General features: G+C 49.4%; 1 protein-coding gene across 3 annotated transcripts in view; it reads left to right on the top strand.

Moving 5' to 3' along the window:
* The first annotated feature begins 1787 nt into the window (after positions 1-1787).
* The window catches only part of TEX10 (testis expressed 10), a 132366-nt gene continuing 118607 nt past the window's right edge, over positions 1788-15546 (top strand). Inside the window, exon 1 of one of the 3 annotated variants that reach the window (XM_030551590.1) lies at positions 1788-1870. The gene's annotated coding sequence lies outside the window, so the exon portion shown is untranslated. Of the gene's footprint in view, positions 1880-14914; positions 14944-15546 lie in introns of those variants that run through there. The other 2 variants (XM_030551593.1, XM_030551592.1) reach the window with 2 other exon arrangements.

Below are 15546 nucleotides of genomic sequence, written 5' to 3'. Positions count from 1 at the left end.
AGAGCTTCAGTGTAGCAAAGTTCCTCCAGAGGTAAGAAGAAGGACTTAAGACAAAATGGAGATAATGCAGCTGCCTTTTATAGTCTGTTTGCCATGTGACTTGTGCTTCCTTTGTTCAAAACACAAGCTACTCAGCTCATGGCATGGAAAAACCTTAGAGTTCTGTCCATAGGCATGCCTCTGCATGCCTTGCTGAGTCACAAGGTGTATCTGCCTTCTCTCAATGGGCCAATTGTATAGCTGATGGTCCTTAATGGGCTATCAAGCAGGCTAGGCAGTGCTGATGCCAAATTGTCTGGGGTGTCACCCAGAAGCACAGCACAAGTTTGAAACACAGACAGTATAGAGCCAATACTTTAAATACAAAATGATACATGCATACAGAGAGCATCATCATAACCAGCAAATCATAACCTTTTGATAGACACCCTACTTGACCTCCTTTGTACAAGATTTGATGCAACTATAGGACCCTGGTTGCAACAATGATCTATATGGTCACAGTTCACGTCAATAACATCACAGAGGTCTGGGTGGAATTAAGGTGCAGGAGGGGGTCCTGACCTGAGGCAGTGGTTTGGGGTGCAGGATCTGGGAGGGAGTTAGGGTATAGGTTCCAACCTGGAGCAGTGGTTCCTGGCCAGTGGGAACTGCAGAGATGTTGCTTGGCACAGGGGCAGCATGCGGAGCTTCCCTGATTGCCCCTGCACATAGGGGCTGGACATGCTGGCTGCTTCTGGGAGCCGCATAGCACCAGGGCAGGCAGGGAGCCTGGCTTAGCCCCACTGTGCCACCAACTGGACTTTTAACAGCCTGGTCAGCAGCCACCAGGGTCCCTTTTTGACCAGGCATTCTGGTCGAAAACCGGATGCCTGGAATCCTACATCCTATTCTGCAGATGGCCGGTACAATCTGTGACTCCGGCCTGTTGGCAAGAGGCCCAAAGGGGATGGATGAGAGCAGGGCTTAGCCACATACAGAAAAACCGCACTGGGGCTTTAAGAACAACACAGTCTTTTATTTGCCATCTGGGTTCTGAAGACCCAGAGCAACATTGCTGCCAAGATCTCGCTGCCCTGTCCATTCATGTCTGCTGTGAAGATGGTGGGAGCAGACTGATGTGGCCTTGCCCCAGGAATATGAGGGGTGCTTTGCCTCCCTTCCCCTTTGAGCCGGGGATGCGGAAAGTCCTGCCACAACACTGCAGGGAGGGCAGCGTGTGGACAAGCATGGGATGGGGCCAGTTCGTACCTGACCCCACCTGGGAAGACTCTCCATCTATGACTATTGTGTGCACTGACGGTGCACTTCCAACTAAGCAAAGACAGGCTGCGATGCTATGAAGCAGAAGTTCTGTACCACATGTATGGTGACCCTGTGAATAAACTGGATTTACATTTTTTACATCGATTTTGCAAGATTTCTCCAGAATCAATAGCTGGTTCCAAGTGGAATCGGCTAATGCCCTAAAATGCCTGACACCCCCGTCGGCCTTTCGGGCGCTTTTAGCCAGGGGATGTTCCACGGAGCATCCCGGCATCGGCCACGGAACCCCGGAGAGCGACCGACGCAGCCGCCGGCCAGGGAGCCGCGTGCACGCGACACCGTCGCTCAAACACGGGCTGGGATTGGCCGGCTTGGCCCGTGTACCCGGTGAGATGGGGCGGGGCGGGGAGCAGCGCTCTGGGCTCCGCCCGCTGCCGGCACCTCCCAGACCTGAGGGGGCGGCCGCTCTTCCCGCCCCGCTCCTCTCTATGGTCGCAGGTCCTAGTTCCCGCCCCCACCCCCGTGAGTCACGTGGGCAGCGGTTTCCGGCGGGGACTCGCTGTGGCTTGAGGCGGGAGGCGGCGGACGGTCGCCGCGTGGGTCGGTGAGTGAGGTCCGCGCGCCCCTCCCCCCCTCGGGGGCAGACGCGAATCAGCCGCTCCCCGCCCCGCCGCTGGGTCCCATTCAGGGACGCCGGGCATTTGCCGCTCGCCCCCGAGCCCCGCCCCCTCCTGCCGCGTGCTGCCGGGGCGGTTACCCCAGGGCCCCAGCGCCCTTTGTCTAACCCGGGGCTCGGCGCCCCACCCCCGGCGGAGCCCCGAAGAGCGGGGCGGGCGTGACACCAGGGAGCGCTCCCCGGGGCCAGGGCGGAGTCAGGCCCCGCGAATCTGGAGTCGCGTCCCGCTGCTGAGGCAGGGCAGGGAACCGCCGGGGCTGCTTTGAGTCACCGACAGCGACACCCCCGTGAGCGAGAGCAGCCCCCGCCGGGCCCCGCGTGGGGACGCGGTGTGAGCCCTTCTCCCGCGAGCTGCGGGGTCCCCACTGGTGCTCCCCGAGGAGCTGAGCCTGGAAGCTGCCCTGGGCAGAGACCGCTGCTGCCCGCCCCCGGGAAGCTGGCAGGGTCGGGGCTCAGCTTTGGAGCTACCAGCAAGTTGAGTGTTTAAAGTAATCACAATAAAAGCCCGTCTCGCAGTGAGACTGGCTGCGCCCAGGTTCTGAGCTCTGACGCAGCGGCAGCAATAACTCAGCAGTAACTAACCGTCTGTAGTCGTCAGTTCCCGCACACGCACAAACAGCCTCTCTTTTCCAAGACCCAGTACACTTACCTACACACAATAGGATTAAGAATAAAGAACTGCATGTTTCGTCTGGTCCTGCTCTCATTCTCCTCCTTTTGCAGCAATTGCTCTGCAGCGCCCAGGAGTTTCCATTGCAGTGTGAGCTGCTGCTCCATCTCTGGTGGTAGCGTGGTCCTAGCTCTTTAGAATGTGTTCAGGGCATAGTTAATATTTTCTGGATCAGTGTGAGCATCATGAGGGACATATCGATTTTCTCAGTTTATAACTCAACTAAACTTGAATGGAATTTCATGGGCTAAAGAAAAAGCACTTCTCTATCCGGTCTGCTTTCTCCCCGCCAAATTTCAAAGGTCTGTTTAGAACAATGGAGGTGTTAGTTTCTCAGAAAGAAGTCCTAACACTTTTGTAATGGAAAAGGTTAAGCAGTCTAAATACAAGGGTTTTTATTAATTCCCTTGTAATAGAGCTTTGAACATAGTGTGTACTATTTAACTATTTTTAATTTTTCAGCTTGCCATCTGCAGATCATTCATGCAGTTTTAAGGTGAATAGAAATATTTTGGGATGAATGAATTGTGGGAATCTCAGTTTCAGTTGAGGGGGTAGTTGCTGGATGTTTGAAAGAATGTCTATAGTCTGGGTGGCAGATCTAGTTTATCAGTAAGGCTCTGTGACTGTCATGGAAGTCACGGATTCTGGGACTTCCGCAGCAGCCTGTGCGGATGGCCCTGGAGCCACCTGAGCTGCTGCTGGGGCAGTTTCAGGCTGCTCCACCTCCTGAGCAACAGGAGTTTGGGTGTAGGAGGGCTCAGGGTTGAGGTGCGGGGCAGTGCTTGCCTGGGAGGTGCTCCCTGGAAGGGCAACAGGCACTCCCCTCCCTTAGCTCCTAGCTCCACATGCTGTCTCTGCCTGCAGGCATTGCCCCCCTTGAGAACCTGCAATGCCCCCCTGGGCTGTGACTCCCCTCGAACACCTGCAGCACCCTGCCGGGCTGCACCCATAGTGTCCCCAAAGCCGTTCCCCTCCCCCTCACCAATATTTAGTCAGGGATATATAGTAAAATTAATGGACAGGTCACGGGCCATGATTTCTACTAAAAATACTTGTGACTAAAACATTGTCTCAATTATCAGCTATTTTGGGTTTGGCCAAGTAGAGCACCTGAGACTACCTGTTTTCCTAGGCTTGTTGCAAATGATTGAGTTGGAAACAGAAGTTTCTACACTTCCTGTCCTGCTGCTCAGAAAACTGCATCAGCAGAAGTGGATTTGACCCGTTCTTACTGCAACAGGGGTATTAGAGCTCACCTTTTAATTGGATAAACTTTCATCAGATAAGTTTATGCCAGTAGCATACACTTTTCTCAAATTATCTATATAATGCAAAAACTTTTTAATGCATAGTTAAAAATCACAGTTGGCCAAGTTACACGCTGTGCAAGCTTTTCTTTTGTGATTTTTAACTTGCAACCTTAATGTTGCTGTCATAAACAGATAGATGAGGGTTAATGTCTCTCCTACCTGTAAAGGGTTAAGAAGCTCAGTGAACCTGGCTGACACCTGACAAGAGGACCAATGGGGGGACAAGATACTTACAAATCTTGGTGGAGGGAAGTCTTTGTGCTGTTTGTGTTGTTCGTTGTTCGCTCTTGGGGCTAAGAGGGGCCAGACGTGCAACCAGGTTCTTCAATCTTTCTGAAACAGTCTCTCATGTTCAAAATAGTAAGTACTAGCTAGAAAAGGTGGAGTAGTCTTACGTTGTTTTCTTAACTTGCAAATGTGTATTTTGCTGGAAGGATATTTTACCTCTGTTTGCTGTAACTTGTATCTTAGGCTGGGGGGAGGGAGTCCCTCTAGTCTATATAAGCTGAAGACCCTGTAAACATTTTCCATCTTGATTTTACAGAGATAATTTTTACTTTTTTCTTTCTTTAATTAAAAGCTTTCTTTTTAAGAACCTGATTGATTTTTTCCCCCTTGTTTAAGACCCAATGGAATTGGGTCTGAACTCACCAGGGACTGGTGGGGGGGAAAGGGTGGGGGAGGTTAATTCCTCTCTGTTTTAGGAACCAAGGAGTTTGGATCAGTGTATCTCTCAGGGTAACCCAGGGAGGGGAAAGTCTGGGAGGGGGAAAGGAGAGAGAGTGGTTTATTTCTCTTTGTTTTAAGACCCACGGGGTTTGGGTCTTGGGTTCCCCAAGGAAGATTTTGGGGGAACAGGAAGTGTGCCAAAACACTATATTTTTGGCTGGTGGCGGTGCTATCAGATCTAAGCTAGGAATTAAGCTTACAAGGGTACATGCAGGTCCCCACTTTTTGGACGCTAACGTTCAAAGTGGGGAAAATACCTTGACATGGTGACAGAGGTGGGATTTCTAGGACCCAATAAGGCAGTAGGATTTTTTTTTCTCTCCTTTCTAACTGCTTGGAAAGCAGACTGAGAGGGTATTGGGTTTAAAAGCAAAAGCCAGTGAGTTTTTTTTCTCTTTCCTTTCTGGCTGTTCGGATAGCAGCCTGAGAGCAGAGGTGTTAAACTTTTTAACAAGGGTCGTTGTTAAAAAGGAGGCTCAAGCTGTGAGCCAGCAGAAACCAAAGATATTTGCAAGTGAATTTTTTTTCTTTCTTTCTAACTCTTTGGGCATAGATAGTTAGAAAGTCTCTGTTAACCAAGCAACCCTGAGGAAGCAGCCTGAGCTGCAGCATTCCAGGCAGTAAGCTGCAGAGGGGGCAGCCAGCACAAGAAAGCAGGAAAAATGAGCACCAAAGAAGCAGTTAAACAGGAATGGGCAAGATCGGGTGCAGAAGAACAAGCCAAAGAAGCTGACCGCAGGAGAGAGATGGAGAGGAAACAGAAAGAGATAGAAATGAGAGAAAAAGAGATGGAGATAAGAGAAAGAGAAGAAAAAGCCAAAGAGGCGGCCCACGAGAGAGAGAGAGATGAAAGAGGCTGACCACCAGAGGGCTTTGGAGCTCCAAAGGGAGGCCCACCAGCAGGCCATGGAATTAGCAAAGGCTAAGCAGAATGACACAGCCAACCCTAACAACCCTTCTCCAGGTACTGTTCCCCATCCCAGAAAATTTCCCACCTGCAAGGCAGGTAATGACACTGAGGCCTTCTTAGAAAATTTTGAAAGGACCTGCCATGGATACAACATCTCTGCAGACCAGTACATGATAGAGCTGAGGCCACAGCTCAGTGGACCCTTAGCAGAGGTGGCGGCTGAAATGCCTAAGGAACACATGAACAATTATGAACTTTTTCAAACCAAGGCCAGAATCAGAATGGGGCTAACACCTGAGCATGCCCGTTGGCGGTTCAGAGCCCTAAGGTGGAAACCAGATGTGTCATTCACCCGACACGCCTACCACATTGGAAAGAATTGGGATTCCTGAATATCAGGAGTAAATGTTAAATCTCTGCCAGAGCTGTCCCTCCTAATGCAAATGGAGCAGTTCTTAGAGGGTGTTCCTGAGGAAATAGAAAGGTACATCCTAGATGGGAAGCCCAAAACTGTAACCGAGGCGGGGGAGATTGGAGCCAGATGGGTGGAAGTGGCAGAAAAGAAAAAAGCTACTAGCAAGAGGAGCGAATATCACAGGGGGCAAACAGACAATAAATCCTATCACCAAGGGCAACCCAAGACCCCACCTACAACCCAAGGAAAGCCCCAGATTCCCTACTGTCTCACCTCACCAGTCTCTAGCAACCACCTTGGCCCAGTGACCAGTCAGCGGGACGCTGTTTTAAATGGAATGAACTGGGACATATAAAGGCCAACTGCCCCAAGAACCCCAACCGAGTTCAGTTCATTACACCACCATCACATCAAAGATCCCTAGGCCCAGATGGCTCTCAAATACCCTCAGAGCAAAGGGAAACTTTGGGCGAAAAGAAGGTTATCGCATGGAGAGACACGAGGGCACAAGTGTCAGCTATCCACCAATCCTTAGTGGACCCCAAATTCATCAACCCAGAGGCCCAAGTGACAATTTACCCCTTCATGTCAAAATCTGTAGACTTGCCTACAGCTGATCTGCCTGTCCAGTACAAAGGCTGGTCAGGAATGTGGACTTTTACAGTCTATGACAATTATCCCATCCCCATGCTACTGGGGGAAGACTTGGCCAACCAGGTGAAGCGCGCCAAGAGGGTGGGAATGGTTACATGCAGCCAAGCCAGGCAAGCTTCCAGACCCATCCCTGTTCCTGAGCCGTCCACAAGAGCCCCGTCTGTGTTACCAGAGACCCAGACAGAGGTGGTGGACCCGGATCCCCTGCCAACGACTGCAACAGCCACAGTGCCTCCAGTCCCAGAACCGGAACTGTTGCCAGCACTGACGCCAGTGCTTGCATACCCATCTCCAACCCCAATGCCAGAGGGCGCCAGTGGGCCTTAACTGGCCGAAGCAGAAGACAACCATACCCAAGAGGCTCAGCCAGAGCCTGAAATATCGCATAGCGCACCAGCAGAAAGCAGTTCACCATCCACGAACACAACCCCATCACCTACCTCGCTTCCAGAGGGACCAAGCCCAAGTCCACAGTCTACGGAGGAACTGGTGTCTCCAGCCTCAGGGGAACAGTTTCAGACTGAGCAGGAGGCAGATGACAGCCTTCAGAAAGCTTGGGGGGCGGCACGGAGCACCCCATCGCCTCTCAGCTCTTCTAACCAATCCCGGTTTGTTGTAGAACAAGGACTTTTATACAAGGAGACTCTTTCTGGTAGACACCAGGAAGACTAGCATCCTCAAAAACAGTTGGTGGTTCCAACTAAGTACCGGGGAAAGCTCTTAAGCTTAGCCCATGATCATCCCAGTGGCCATTCTGGGGTGAACAGAACCAAGGACAGCTTGGGGAAGTCCTTCCACTGGGAGGGGATGGGCGAGGACGTTGCCAATTATGTCCGGTCTTGTGAGGTGTGCCAAAGAGTGGGAAAGCCCCAAGACCAGGTCAAGGCCCCTCTCCAGCCACTCCCCATAATTGAGGTCCCATTTCAGCGAGTAGCTGTGGATATTCTGGGTCCTTTCCCAAAAAAGACCCCCAGAGGAAAGCAGTACATACTGACTTTCGTGGACTTTGCTACCCGATGGCTGGAAGCAGTAGCTCTAAGCAACACCAGGGCTAAAACTGTGTGCCAGGCCCTAACTGACATTTTTGCCAGGGTAGATTGGCCCTCCGACATCCTTACAGATTCAGAGACAAATTTCCTGGCAGGGACCATGAAAGATCTGTGGGAAGCTCATGGGGTGAATCACTTGGTTGCCACCCCTTACCACCATCAAACCAATGGCTTAGTGGAGAGGTTTAATGGAACTTTGGGGGCCATGATATGTAAATTCGTAAATGAACACTCCAATGATTGGGACCTAGTGTTGCAGCAGTTGCTTTTTGCCTTCGGGGCTGTACCACATCCCAGTTTAGGGTTTTCACCATACTAACTTGTATATGGCCACGAGGTTAAGGGGTCATTACAGTTGGTGAAACAGCAATGGGAGGGGTTTACGCCTTCTCCAGGAACTAACATTCTAGACTTTGTAAGCAACCTACAAAGCACCCTCCGACACTCTTTAACCCTTGCTAAAGAAAACCTAAAGGATGCTCAGAAAGAGCAAAAGGCCTGGTATGATAGACATACCAGAGAGCGTTCCTTCAAGGTAGGAGACCAGGTTATGGTCTTGAAGGCGCAACAGGCCCATAATATGGAAGTGTCATGGGAAGGGCCATTCACGGTCCAAGAGCGCCTGGGAGCTGTTAACTATCTCATAGCATTTCCCAATTCCGCCCTAAAGCCTAAAGTGTACCATGTTAATTCTCTCAAACCCTTTTATTCCAGAGACTTAAAGGTTTGTCAGTTTACAGTCCAGGGAGTAGGTGACGCTGAGTGGCCTGAAGATGTCTACTACGAAGGAAAAAGTGACGGTGGCGTGGAAGAGGTGACCCTCTCCACAACCTTGGAACGTCTGCAGCGGCAACAGATCAAGAAGCTGTGCACTAGCTTTGCCCCATTGTTCTCAGCCACCCCAGGATGGACTGAGCAGGCATACCACTCCATTGACACAGGTGATGCTCACCCAATTAGAACCCCACCCTACTAGGTGTCTCCTCATGCCCAAGCTGCTATGGAACGGGAGAAATTGGGACGTGCCCAGTTCATCTCTACAATAGACTTAACCAAGGGGTACTGGCAAGTACTGCTAGATGAACCCGTCAAAGAAAGGTCAGCCTTCATCACCCATGCAGGGGTGTATGAATTTAATGTGCTTCCTTTTGGGCTGTGAAATGCACCCGCCACCTTCCAAAGACTTGTGGATGGTCTCTAGCAGGATTGGGAGAATATGCAGTTGCCTACCTCGATGATGTGGCCATTTTTTTTGATTCATGGCCCGAACACCTAGAACACCTGGAAAAAGTCTTTGAATGCATCAGGCAGGCAGGACTAACTGTTAAGGCTAAAAAGTATCAAATAGGCCAAAACAGAGTGACTTACCTGGGACACCAGGTGGGTCAAGGAACCATAAACCCCCTACAGGCCAAGGTGGATGCTATCCAAAAGTGGCCTGTCCCAAAGTCAAAGAAACAGGTCCAATCCTTCTTAGGCTTGGCCGGGTTTTACAGGCGATTTGTACCACACTGCAGCCAAATCGCTACCCCACTAACAGACCTGACCAAAAAGACCCAGCCGAATGCAGTTAAGTGGACTAATGAGTGTCAGAAGGCCTTTACCAGCTTAAGGCGACACTCATGTCTGACCCTGTGCTAAGGGCCCCAGATTTTGACAGACCCATTCCTAGTAACCACAGATGCATCTGAGTGTGGTGTGGGAGCAGTTTTGATGCAGGAAGGACCGGATCAAAACTTCCATTCTGTCGTGTTTCTCAGCAAGAAACTGTGTGAGAGGGAAAGCCTCTGGTCAATCAGTGAAAAAGAATGCTACGCCATTGTATATGCCCTGGAAAAGCTACGCCCATACATTTGGGGTCGGCGTTTCCAGCTACAAACCGACCATGCTGCGCTAAAGCGGCTTCATACTGCCAAGGGAAACAACAAAAAACTTCTTCAATGGAGTTTAGCTCTCCAAGATTTTGATTTTGAAATTCAACACAGTTCAGGAGCTTCTAACAAAGTAGCTGATGCACTCTCCCGTGAAAGTTTCCCAGAATCAACTGGTTAAAAATTGTGCTTGAAATGTGAAAAGTCTTGTAGTTTACACAATTAGTAGTATATGTAAAGGTGCATGTGTTGTATTAATCTGTTTATTCTAAAGTTCTAGGAAGAAATCACTGCCAGTGTGGTTCCACACTGTCTGAGATTTGGGGGGGCGTGTCATAAACAGATAGTTAAGGGTTAATGTCTCTTTTACGTGTAAAGGGTTAAGAAGCTCAGTGAACCTGGCTGACGCCTGACCAGAGGACCAACAGGGGGACAAGACACTTACAAATCTTGGTGGAGGGAAGTCTTTGTTTGTGCTGTTTGTATTGTTCGTTGTTCGCTCTTGGGGCTAAAAGGGGCCAGACGTGCAACCAGGTTCTTCAATCTTTCTGAAACAGTCTCTCATGTTCAAAATAGTAAGTACTAGCTAGAAAAGGTGGAGTAGTCTTACGTTGTTTTCTTAACTTGCAAATGTGTATTTTGCTGGAAGGATATTTTACCTCTGTTTGCTGTAACTTGTATCTTAGGCTAGGGGGGAGGGAGTCCCTCTAGTCTATATAAGCTGAAGACCCTGTAAACATTTTCCATCTTGATTTTACAGAGATAATTTTTACTTTTTTCTTTCTTTAATTAAAAGCTTTCTTTTTAAGACCTGATTGATTTTTTCCCCCTTGTTTAAGACCCAATGGAATTGGGTCTGAACTCACCAGGGACTGGTGGGGGGAAAGGGTGGGGGAGGTTAATTCCTCTCTGTTTTAGGAACCAAGGAGTTTGGATCAGTGTATCTCTCAGGGTAACCCAGGGAGGGGAAAGTCTGGGAGGGGGAAAGGAGAGAGAATGGTTTATTTCTCTTTGTTTTAAGACCCGCGGGGTTTGGGTCTTGGGTTCCCCAGGGAAGATTCTGGGGGAACAGGAAATGTGCCAAAACACTATATTTTTGGCTGGTGGCGGTGCTATCAGATCTAAGCTAGGAATTAAGCTTACAAGGGTACGTGCAGGTCCCCACGTTTTGGACGCTAACGTTCAAAATGGGGAAAATACCTTGACAGTTGCATTCCTATACATTTAATTGCCTAGTTTTCTTTTAAAAGTTCATGTGGAAATGACCCCTACATATATGCACTTCCTTATGGCATAGATACATTTCAGGTAAACTGGGTGTCTGTCTGCCTACACGAGCAACAGGTGTGCACTTCAAACAGCCCACAGTTTATTGTGGATTCTTTCATGGTGGTGGTCACACAATGCACAGTCAACCTGTGGAACTCCTTGCCAAAGGATATTATGAAGGCCAAGACTAATAACAGAGTTCAAAAAAGAACTAGGTAAGAATGGATAGGGATGGTGTCCCTAGCTTTTGTTTTCTGGGAATGGGCAACAGGGGATGGATTACTTTGATTATCTGTTTTGTTCATTCCTTCTGGGCCTCCTGGCATTGGCCACTGTCAGAAGACAGGATACTGGTTTAGATGGACCTTTGGTCTGACCCAGTATGGCCATTCTTATGTATTCACAAGAACTGCACTCCAGTTAGGGTGGAGAGATCCCAAGATGTGCTTGAGGACCTGCTCTCCACACAAAAATTTGAAGTTTCTGTCCTGGAGAATCCAGTGTATTGCTCCCTCTTGAAATCTGATTTATTTAATCTCTCCCCACTTAAAAAGAAGTAAAAACTTATTTTTTCAGAGGTATTTTTTAGTTACTACCACAGTTGCTGTAGTGTTTTTGTGTTTTCTTTTCTCACCTTGTTTATAAATTTGTTGAAGTTGGGATGTTCTTTTTATTAGATAATGAGAATTGTTTTGATGGTGGCAGCTCTTTTGCAATGGAGCAGTCCAGGAGGTGCTTTGGGAATAAAATTATTTATTTAGGGATCCAAAGTCTCAATTGTGAGTTTTATATAGTGATTAACATTCAAAAAACATTTGAGGAGTTGAGGGAGTAGGATGAGTTTGGATGCCTGGCCATTTGAAAGAAGGGTTCAGGTTAGGAGGCAGCACTAAGGCAAACAGTTGTCTCCACATTTTGCAAAAAACTTCTCATTTAAATAGTATCTGTAATTGTGCGGCTTACAATTTAACATTTTCTTTTGCTGTATATGCTCAATCTTTCATTTTTATACAGTAGAGTCTCAGGGTTTGGCTATACTTGCAGGTGTGCAGCGCTGAGTGTTAAAGCTGTCTTCATGCAGCTGTGTAGGGAAAGCGCTGCAGTGTGACCACACTGACAGCTACCAGTGCTGCAGTGTGGCCGCATTTGCAACAGTGTTGGGAGTGGTGCATTATGGGCAGCTATCCCACAGAACACCTCTTCCCATTCTGGCGCCGTGGGTTGTGGAAAAGGGGCGGAGGGTGCAGGTCATTCTGTTTCCTGTCCCAAAGCCCCGTGATGCATCTCTTCACATCCCAGCAATCCCTGTTTTTCCGTCCATGTTTGGTGCCATCTTGACTCTTTCAGCAGTTTCTGTTAGTGCGATTTGTGTGGGAAATGGAGCCCGAACAGCTGAGGAATATGCTGACAAGTCTCTCCAGCACATCATGTTTGGCAATTGAGCTATTTCTTAAGATCCAAAGTGATGAGGAGTCCAACGATGATAGTGAGTTGCTTGACACGTACGTCATTAAATTGCTTGTGGCATTCACAGAAATGCTCAGCACCATGGAACGCTGCTTTTGGGCTCGGGAAACAAGCACTGAGTGGAGGGATCACATCGTCATGGAAGTCTGGGATGACAAGCAGTGGCTGCAGAACTTTCGGATGAGAAAAGCCACTTTCATGGGACTGTGTGAGGAGCTCGCCTCCACCCTGTGGCGCAAGGACACGAGATTGAGAGCTGCCCTGCTGGTGGAGAAGCGGGTGGCTATTGTAATCTGGAAGCTGGCAACTCCAGACAGCCACCGATCGGTCAGGAATCAGTTTGGAGTGGGAAAGTTGACTGTTGGAATTGTGTTGATGCAAGTTTGCAGGGCCATTAATCACATCCTGCTAAGAACTGTGACTCTGGGGAATGTGCAGGACATTGTGGATGGCTTTGCACAAATGGGTTTCCCTAACTGTGGAGAGGTGATAGATGGGATGCATATTCCTATTCTGGCACCACCCCACTTAGCATCTGAGTACATTAATTGGAAGGGGTATTTCTCCTTGGTTCTCCAAGCGCTTGTGGATCACCGTGGGCGTTTCATTGACATTAACACAGGCTGGCCCGGAAAGGTGCATGATGCATGCATCTTTCGGAACACTGGCCTCTTCAGGAAGCTGCAGACCGGGACTTTTTTCCCAGACTAGAAGATCACAGTAGGGGATGTCGAAATGCCCATTGTGATCCTTGGAGACCCCGCTTATCCGTTAATGCCGTGGCTCATGAAACCATATACAGGGAACCTTGACAGGAGCAAGGACCGGTTCAACTACAGGCTGAGCTGGTGCCAAATAACTGTGGAGTGTGCTTTTGGCTGTTTAAAGGGTCGCTGGCGATCTCTGTATGGGAAGCTAGACTTGGGGGAAAGCAGCATCCCCAAAGTTATATCCGTGTGCTGTACCCTCCATAATATTTGTGAAGGGAAGGGTGAAAGATTCAGTCAGGCATGGACCTCCGAGGTTCAATGCCTGGAGGCTGAATTTGCACAGCCAGAGAGCAGGGCTACTAGAGAAGCCCAGCATAGGGCTGCCTTGAGGGAGGAATTTGAGGCTGAAAACCAACAGTAATGTTTGGTGTCTTGCACGGGAGTGAAGTGCAATGATTACGATGTTAGTAGGAATCTGTGTTTCCTAAGCTGATTTCCAGTGCCTGTTTCTTTCCTGGGCTAAGGTATCTTTGACTTTCTGCAATAATAAAGACTGTTTTCAAAGCCAGGAATTCATTTATTGAAAAGAAAATTACTTTGAGAGACACACAACTTTTTGGGAACCTAAAAAGGCAGGGGGGTGCGGTGGGGAACTGTACAGTCACAGGTTTGAATATGTCCTGTCTGGAGTGCTGTGCAATGACTGCTGCACTTCAGGATGCCTATTCTGCATGGTGATGGTGGTTGAGTGCAGAGGGTAAGGGTCGTAGTTCTCAGGACTGGTTGGTGAATGTACAGGTGTTGGAGGCAGCTGGTGGTGGTAAGAACCTGGATGCTGGGGAAGGGGGTTTTGAGCTGACATTGGGGCACAAGGGAAAGAGCTTTGGGATGGGGGGGTGGAGTGCGCGCAGTAGTGCTCTGCCTGCATGGCTATGAGCGCCTGGATAGAGTCCGCTTGGCGCACCAGGATGCTTATCAGCTGCTTTGTGCTTTTCTTCCTGTCCGCTGCTCTTTTCTGGTGGATCCTGCTTTCCCTTTCCCTCCAGTCCTGCACTTTTTGATTCTCTGTGACAGAGTGCTGCATAACTGCTTGCAGCATGTCATCTTTGGTTTTTTTGTGGCTTCTTCCGGAGGTTTTGTAGTCTTTGAGACATTGATAACACAGGCAGCTGAGATCTCAAGATTGCTTCTGTAAAGGCAAAAAATGCAACACTTAACAGAGGCAGCATTGTTTATACCAGACAGTTATTCCCACACAGTTAAGGAGTGTAACAGTCTTCACAATAGCATAATTTTCCCATCCCAAAGAGAGTGCACATAACCCACGGGAGCCCTGAAATGGTGAGTAAGGGGGACAAATTGCTTCAGGGCTCTGCTGTCGTCAGGGTTTCTGTGCGTCGGGGAAAGCAAACAGCTGCTGGGGGCACCTACACTGAACACTATCCCAACATTTTCCACAGGAGTTGATCCTGGAAGATATCTCGCTGCTGGGGGTCACCTGAAGCGCAGGAGGGTCTTCTACAGCAATGCAAATTCCGCCCTGGCCCCTATGCAGCTTGCCTGCATGCAGAAATGGTTCCCCCACCCCTCGCGGCACAGTGGCATGGATGCGTTAGCCTGACTTGGACAAGGACCACAGTGGCTCTCCCAATAAACTTGTGCAAGCACATTGCGCGCGCTCTGGCTGAAACTTTTGAAGAGACTACCGAGGCTGATTACTGCGACATGATAGACCACATCAATGCGCTATTCTACATCTAGGCATGCATGCATGCAGCCCTAACCTTCCATCCTCTCCTGAAAAATTTCAGTCCTGAAAATAAAAACTGCTTACCGGGAACCCGCTCCTCTGTTTGTCCTCCACCAAGTACCGGCTGCTGCGACTGGCTACCTTCCTCCTGGCTTGAGAAGAGCTCCTGGCTGCATGCCTCCAGGGATTCCGAGGTGTCTCCCCCCACCACAGTACCCTCACTCTTGCTTTCCTTCTCCCCCCGCTCTGAAGTGTCCATCGTGGTCCTCGGAGTGGTAGTGGGGTCACCCCCAAGTATCGCGTCCAGCTCTTTGTAAAAATGGCAGGTTGTGGGGGCAGCACCGGAGCAACGGTTTCGCTCGTGGGCTTTGCAATAGGCACTCCGCAGCACCTTCACTTTAACCCTGCACTGCAGCGCGTCCCTGTCATGGCCTCTTTCCAGCATGGCCCTTGATATCTGCCCATAGGTATCATAATTCCTATGGCTGGAGCGCAGCTGGGACTGCACAGCTTCTCCCCCCCCCCCCGAACACTGATGAGGTCCAGCAACTCGCCATTGCTCCATGCTGGGGCTCATTTGCCACGTGGAGCCATGATCACCTGGAAGAATTCACTGATTGCACTGTACACTTGGCTGAGCAAACAGGAAGGGGATTTTTAAAATTCCTGGGACATTTAAAGAGCGGGGTCTGATGCTTGGTCACATGGGGCCAGGGCAGTAGAGTTCCAACTGATGAGCAGAGTGGCTGGAATAGGCATTCTGGGATACCTCCGAATACATATGGAGGCCAATAACA

This window comes from Gopherus evgoodei, chromosome 2, assembly GCF_007399415.2.
Source record: "Gopherus evgoodei ecotype Sinaloan lineage chromosome 2, rGopEvg1_v1.p, whole genome shotgun sequence".
Classification (NCBI taxonomy): domain Eukaryota; kingdom Metazoa; phylum Chordata; order Testudines; family Testudinidae; genus Gopherus; species Gopherus evgoodei.
The sequence above is the reverse complement of the archived record's forward strand: the minus strand, read 5'-3'. Positions and strand labels throughout refer to the sequence as shown.